The sequence below is a fragment of the Doryrhamphus excisus genome, chromosome 12 (genome assembly GCF_030265055.1).
Source record: "Doryrhamphus excisus isolate RoL2022-K1 chromosome 12, RoL_Dexc_1.0, whole genome shotgun sequence".
NCBI classification, from domain to species: domain Eukaryota; kingdom Metazoa; phylum Chordata; class Actinopteri; order Syngnathiformes; family Syngnathidae; genus Doryrhamphus; species Doryrhamphus excisus.
In genome coordinates, this window is record NC_080477.1 from 4,873,093 (window position 1) to 4,880,671 (window position 7,579).

At 40.7% G+C, this 7,579-nt stretch overlaps 1 long non-coding RNA gene across 1 annotated transcript; it reads left to right on the forward strand.

Moving 5' to 3' along the window:
- The first annotated feature begins 441 nt into the window (after positions 1 to 441).
- LOC131139805 (uncharacterized) lies at positions 442 to 4,832 on the forward strand. Its single transcript, XR_009132300.1, has 5 exons — positions 442 to 811; positions 886 to 942; positions 3,984 to 4,043; positions 4,260 to 4,314; positions 4,425 to 4,832. It is a non-coding gene; the product is annotated as an uncharacterized LOC131139805 (long non-coding RNA).
- Positions 4,833 to 7,579: the final 2,747 nt, after the last annotated feature.

The window sequence follows — 7,579 nt, forward strand, 5'->3', positions numbered from 1 at the left end:
AAATTGTACCTAAAGGGACACTCTTGGGGAGGCACGGAGTTCCAGGGGTTCACTTGTTGGCCACACAGTCAGGAGATGGGGAAGACCTGGGTCCACATCTCTGTATAAAAATGCATGTTAGGTTAATTGTTGACTGGTGTGAATGGTGGTTTGTTTGTATGCCGCCTGGGATTGGCTGGCGACCAGTCCAGTGTGTCAAAGTCCTTTGGGATAGGCTCCAGCATACTAATGAGGACCCTAATGAGGATAAGCGGCATAGAAAAGAGATGGGTGGCTGTAATGGGGTGGTTTAGTTCACTCTTCTAGTGTGTCATTTGGAAGTGCAAAAATCCTACAGTCGGCGGTACCACGAACGCATCACTTGCAGCCACGGCGCACAGCTGCGCTAATTAGCTTGTTTTTAAAGCGTGTAGGTCTATTGTTCGCTTGATTGGCGTGGCGTGGCGTGTCACTGGCAATAGAGAAGTGCAAATCGCTTCTGCTGCTTTTGTTTGCGCCGTGGCAGAAGCATTGACGGTAACGTTTGTATTTCTGCATATTGCGTTTTTTCACGCTTGTAGTGGGCTGTTTAGTCTCGTCTTTCAGTGATCCACTGCTGCCTTGTTATGCATGACTGCCTTGCGATTGTAGCAGGATGGAGTCCTGCAGCTCATCATGCGTGTTGTCTGCTGAGACTGTGGGCCAATCACGGCTAAAGGGTCCCCTAAAAAAGGGGGCGTGTTATTGTGTCGGCCTCGTGCTTGTTCCTACGTAGGTACGTCCCTTCCTGGTCGCCTCGTGTGTTCCGGGGCTCCTCAGGAAATGAGAGGAGGTTAGCATAACAATTATGCCAATTATGTAGAAAGGTGTGGGTTAATTGTTATATTGTGGCTACTGTTCCTGTAGTGCCCACCATCTTTGTGGCTTCAGGTGGTCTCCTTCTCCCGGTGTTCCAGTGGACAGGTATGTGTCCCAGCCATTTGTGTGATTTTGTTTCATCATTACAGTTTTCCCATTGGTGCTTGATCTCCCTTTTCGTTGGCGTGGGAAAACCTTTTTTTATAACGAATATCCTGCTCATCCCTACCCGTGACCTTGGTGAAGATAAGTGGCATAGAAAATGTTAAATTTCTAATGGTGGCATACTGCACTGTATGAGATGCATGGAGAAGTTACCTAAAATGAAATACATCCATCCCAGAGTATGACTGATGAGAATTAGTTTTATTTTGTAACAGCAAATCACTGAGTATTGTTAGTCCGACATTAATATTCCTACCTACTTGTGACCAGTGACCATTTTATATTTAAAATGCAACTCTATCAAAGATGGCATTTTTGCAGAATAGAAATATAAAATGAGTACATTGTTTAGTAAATTAAATAATAAAAGCCTACAGGTCACTCGCACACATACACAGTACACATAATTGAATAATGACTATAGCAACTTCTTTCAATTTCAGACCTAAAATAACGTACATATTTAAGCCCCACCCATGTCAGGTTACACCACACCCACTTCCGGCTTTTACCCCGCCCACTCAAAGTACAGCTAAGGATACAGATAATTTAGATGGGTGAACAAATACAGATGTATATGGTGTACTCGCTCATCCCTTATACTGACGACACACGAACATACAAACTTATACTGAAGCTGCAATACATTTTCTATCATTTTTCAGCCTCTGTTTAATGCAAGATACGTCAGATTAAAAATACTTCATTCATTCATTTTCTCCCGCTTATCCTCACGAGGGGCGGGGGTGCTGGAGCCTATCCAAGCTGTCTTTGGGCGAGAGAAGGGGTACCCCCTGGACTGGTGGCCGGCCAATCACAGGGCACATATAGACAAACAACCATTCACACTCACATTCATACCTATGGACAATTTGGAGTGGCCAATTAACCTAGCATGTTTTTGGAATGTGGGAGGAAACCGGAGTACCCGGAGAAAACCCACGCATGCACGGGGAGAACATGCAAACTCCACACAGAGATGTCCGAGGGTGGAATTGAACCCTGGTCTCCTAGCTGTGAGGTCTGCGCACTATTAAAAATACTTATTTTCCAAAATGTGTTAATTTGTGTGTTTACTGCTGGACAAAAAAAAAAACAAACATTTCATAGGCATTTGAAATAGAGAAAGTGGGAACCTCCAAAACCCTTTGCCTCGTTTCCCCCCTCAAAGACTGATCTCCAATAGAATCTCTATCGGGATGACTGCTGTGAACAGATGCCTCACAAACACTGTTGCTGAATTTAATAATAATAATAATAATAAATGTATTATTATATTATATATTTATTTATATTGCACTTTACATTACAGAAATCTCAAAGTGCTACAAAGAAAGCATAAAACCTACAGTGAAGCAATAAAACAACACAACAAAAGGTGTGTATATATATATATATATATTTTTTTTTTTTTTTAAAAAGGCTAAGAAAAGGCCTTTATAAAAAGGTAAGTCTTTAGGCTCCATTTAAAGGAGTCCACAGTCTGTGGCGCTCTCAGATGGTCGGGAAGAGCATTCCACAGACTGGAAGCAGCCGAGCAGAAGGCTCGATCGCCCATGCTGTGCAGTTCTGGGGACCCTGAGGAGGTTGGCTGTGCTAGAGCGGAGGGTGCGTGAGGAGGTCTGGGGGAGGAGGAGTTCCTTTAGGTAGGCTGGAGCGTCACCGTGGACACACTGGTGGGTGAGGAGGGTGATCTTATATTCAATCGTCAGTTCCACAGGGAGCCAGTGCAGTGATTCCAGGATGGGGGTGATGTGATCGTATTCCCGCACCCTCATCAGGATCCTAGCAGCGCTGTTCTGGATGTATTGGAGCTGGTGAATGCTCTTGCTAGAATTTGCAATGATTGCATAAGCTGATGGCAGTTATTAAAGTAATGGCCTTACCTTGGCCACCCCAATGAGACTTCTGGCTCCACCACTGAGGATGTGTGATATGCAATATGAACTATGATGATAAAATACTGACTAGGGATGAGCGAGTACACCTGTATCTCTTCACCCATCTAAATTATCTGTACTTGGAGTGGGTGGGTGGGACATAAAGTGGGCGTGGTTTAACCGTAAAAGTGTGGGGCTTACATCTGTACATTATTTTAAGTCTGAAATTGACATGGATTGATCAGAAGTCGCTATATTTATTATTATCCTGCTATATGTGCAAGTTATCTGTAAGACTTATTTATTTTTTTAATGATCTGTGTGAACAGGCTGCATTCCTCCCACATTCCAAAAACATGCTAGGTTAATTGGCGACTCCAAATTGTCCATAGGTATGAATGTGAGTGTGAATGGTTGTTTGTCTATATGTGCCCTGTGATTGGCTGGCCACCAGTCCAGGGTGTACCCCGCCTCTCGCCTGAAGACAGCTGGGATAGGCATGTCCGTGACATGAGTGAGCGATATAGAAAATGGATGGATGGATGGATCTGTGTGAACATGCAATGATGGCAAAAAGGGAAATCCTCTGTCAGCCTTCTTCACTGTATTTTTCTCAAAAGACAGTACTTGAAGCAAAGTTTTCCAAGTGACTTATCTCACCAGCCAAAGTGCGCAGATGGGGGGCAAAAAAAAAAGACCGTCAGTGACCGGCACACAAGTGATCTCCATCACCTGTCTGCCTCAGACTCATCAGATGATCTAATTCCCCAAACATTACTGCAAAATGTTCACACAAAAGGTGAAATATTTGAGTTATATTATTAATTGGGGTGAGCCAAAAGAACTGCTTTCCAATTACGTATGTCTGCCTCCTTTTATACAGCTATGTAGTGTAGTATAGTGTAGTGTATATGTATATGTATGCATGTGTGTCTGAGTCTCCTCTACCTGCTCCATCACAGTGCAGAAGAGAAAGAGTTGACAGATGTCTGTGTGTGCATACACTCCCCATTGAATAAATTAGGCCACTGTTGGATTGGTTCAGTCCCATCTCTTATTCTTTCATCTATTCAGAAAATGATGGACTTGTGTTCCTCTCAGGAAAACGAAGATACCAACCAAAAAGATGAGCTGACGGCAGAACCTCTCTCAACGCTACAGGTGAGACAAAACTACAGTATTAAACAAAACAACTCTTCTACTCACCCATACAGTTACATTAGTTGTCTTATTATTCATCATTCTTAAGAACGTGATGAAGGTGATGGCCAGAGAGACAATACAGTAAAACTAGTGAGACAAAACTTCAGTGTCAAAATCTGTTTTTCCTCCATCCCTGTCTTTCTTGATGAGTTGTTCATGTTTGTCTTCTTTCAGGAAAAAGACAGATATCAACCAAATACAAGATAAAAGAGCATAATCCTTTACAATGGTACAGATGCGGCAAAACGTACATTTTTGTTTTTTGGTCCATGCTAAGTGCAGTCTGCCAAAACAGGTTTGAGTAGAATTTATTGCAGTGCTTCTTTTTCCACCATTTAGGACAATGTCCCTCCAGAAGTAGATGATGATCACTCCTCTCATGGACTAACAGAAGGGCAAAAGCTCCTTTACACCGAGACACAACACCATTGGTGTATCAATGGAAGACCTGCTGAAACCGCCTTCTGAAAGTTGCATTCTGCTGGGACTAGAGCAGTTCCAGAACCCATTGGATGATATTAGACATTATGGATACCAGTTTGAACAACACCATTGGTAATGGTAATGGTTTTATTCCATTTGAACATGCATCAGATTACAATTGCATGCATCACATAATCAGTTCACAGTTCCACATGTCCAAAAGGAGTAGGAAGAAGCAAAGCTTATTAAATCCTACCCCTCCATCTGGCACTTTTACAATCTGTAACGGTTACATTTGTTCACTTCCTGCTTTCCATAATACAGTTTAAGGTTTTTTTTTATTTGATTTAATTAAAAAAAATAATAATATGATTTCTATTTGTGAGTATATTTATATATTTATATATCCAGCTGGATATATATATTTATCTTTTTTTTGTTTTAATAATGCACCTCGTACCGAATTACGAGGTGATATGAGCATCCAATGCCATAATGGGTACCATAGTAAGTGTCAATATAGTGATATATATAGCACATCATGACTGGTTCAAGACTCTTCATCCTTGTATTTAGCAAACATCAACTGCTTGTATTGTTTCTTGAATTGGCTCATCGCTGTGCATTGTTTGAGGTCCTTACTCAATCCATTCCATAGTTTGATTCCACATACTGAAATGCTATGGCTAGCATAACGTAGTCCTAGCATAGAAGGGTTTCATATGTACTTCTTCCCTGAGATCATATTTCTCCTCTCTTGTAGAGAAGTATTGGATGACATTTTAGCTAATTGGTTATTTTTAGCCTTATGCATTATTTTAGCTGTTTGAAGATGAACTATATCAGCAAGTTGAAGTATTTGTGATTTTAGAAATAAGGAGTTAGTATGTTCTCTGTAGGCGGCATTATGAATTATCCTTACTGACCTTTTTTGCAGTACATTTAGCAAGTGAAGATTGCTTTTATAGTTATAGTCCACCATTACTGTGGAGTTTGTACAAAGTACATCAAAAGTACATACAATCTCTAGAAGAAACACTTACTTTAAATGTGCGTCATGTTCCTCGTTCACAACAGTGAAAGCTTTTACAGGAAGGACATTTCTTTATTAGTGTACCATTACAAGATTAGCTGAATAATATTCCTGAGACCAGGGTATGCATGATCTGCGTTAGCAAGAATAATAATGGACATACAGGATGTGATGACACAAATATCTGACAACAAAGAGGAGTTTCTGTCTCTTACATTCAATTGTGATGGTGTACCAGTTTTTCAGTCCTCCAAATGTAGTATTTGGCTAATATTATGTTGCGTTAATGAGATACTACCTAGGAGTACATATAAGCATGTACTTTTGTGTGCCAGACATGCCCTGTTTTCTTTTTTTAATTATTTGTAATAATTTGTTGAGGAATGTGCCAATCTTTCACAGGCTGGTTTTGACTGGCAGGATCCTAATGATCAGTCTTTGAGAAACAAAAGTGCACACACTGTGGTGTGTTTGTGATACAATAGCACAGGATTATTACAGACTTTTAGGCAGTTTAATGGTGAGTATGGCTGTGGAGTCTGCCTTCAGTGCAAGAAGGGAAGACCATTTGGGGCATAAAGACACGGATATGCCATGGATAGATGGATGGATGAATAGATGGATGGGAGGTGACTATAGGGTTGTTATTTCATGTCTCATGGGCTCTAATAATGTTTAAGGTATTTAGAATGTTGTAAACAGGTTTCCTATGCCCCAACTACTGCAATGAGCAAGGGGTTACTGGGCTTGTCAAAGACATCCAGGAACCGCGTCCGCATGACCACACCCAGGTGCCCTGTGCAAGAACCCCTTTACTCAATACCTCTTTTATTTACATAGCAAACAGCCGGTGTGTATCTAGAGCCCATCGGATCTACTCTGACCCCACACACCCCCAGCATGGACTGTTCTCTCGCCTGGCATCGGGGAGAAGGCTCTGCAGCATCCGCTGTAGGACGACCAGGTTCAGAGACAGCTACTTCCCCCTGGCCATCAGACTGCTGAATGCCAAATAAGCCCCTCTAGCTTACTTACATTATTGTTATTTATTTTAATTATTTAAATTATTTGGGCAATTTACTGTTCACGCTGCACTTTACATTATGTTGTTCATATTTGGTGTCTATTTATTCTCCACATTATTATTATTATTATTATTATTATTTATTATTACTTATCTTCTTTTGTGTCTGTTATTATATGGGAGCCAGGCAACTATCTATCTATCTATCTATCTATCTATCTATCTATCTATCTATCTATCTATCTATCTATCTATCTATCTATCTATCTATCTATCTATCTATCTATCTATCTATCTATCTATCTATCTATCTATCTATCTATCTATCTATCTATCTATTTTATACGGCTGACAACTGTCAAATGGCTGCGATCATGTTGTGAATCCTGAACTAGTACACAAATATGAATTAAAATTGAGGGTGTATATGAGAATAATAAGGCCATGCTAATGAGGAAAACTGTGATAAGAAATGTAGAAAGTCCAGAGGAAATATATCCATGTGTCTCATTACAAAAAAGGTTTAAAGGATAATTCAAAAATTACTTTGAAGCTAAAACTTTGATATTCCCCCCCAAAATATGCCTATACAGTGTTTTAATTTTGTCCTTTAAGCCAAATATGTTTACCATTGCTTCATCTTGCAGTAGCTGTCAAGCTCCCTACATTTTGCTTAGAGCGAGGCTGTCAGGTTTGTCTTAGCTCATTTCATGCCATAAATTATCCAGGCCGAGTGGTTACCTCATCAGCCTCAGAGTGAAGAGACAGAGGCTTCTCTGGTGTAACATCTGTGTGGAGTTTGCATGTTGTTCTTCGTGCCTGCCAGGTTCCTCGCACATTGCCAGAACATGCATATTAAACTGGAGACTGTCAATTGTCCATGGATGTGAAGAGTGACCTTGCCTCTCCTCCAAATCAACTGGGATGGTCTGGACCTCACGTGACCCAAATGAGGAATATGACAGAATATGAGGAATATATCAACTCGATTCATCATTCAACTCGAGTCATCGG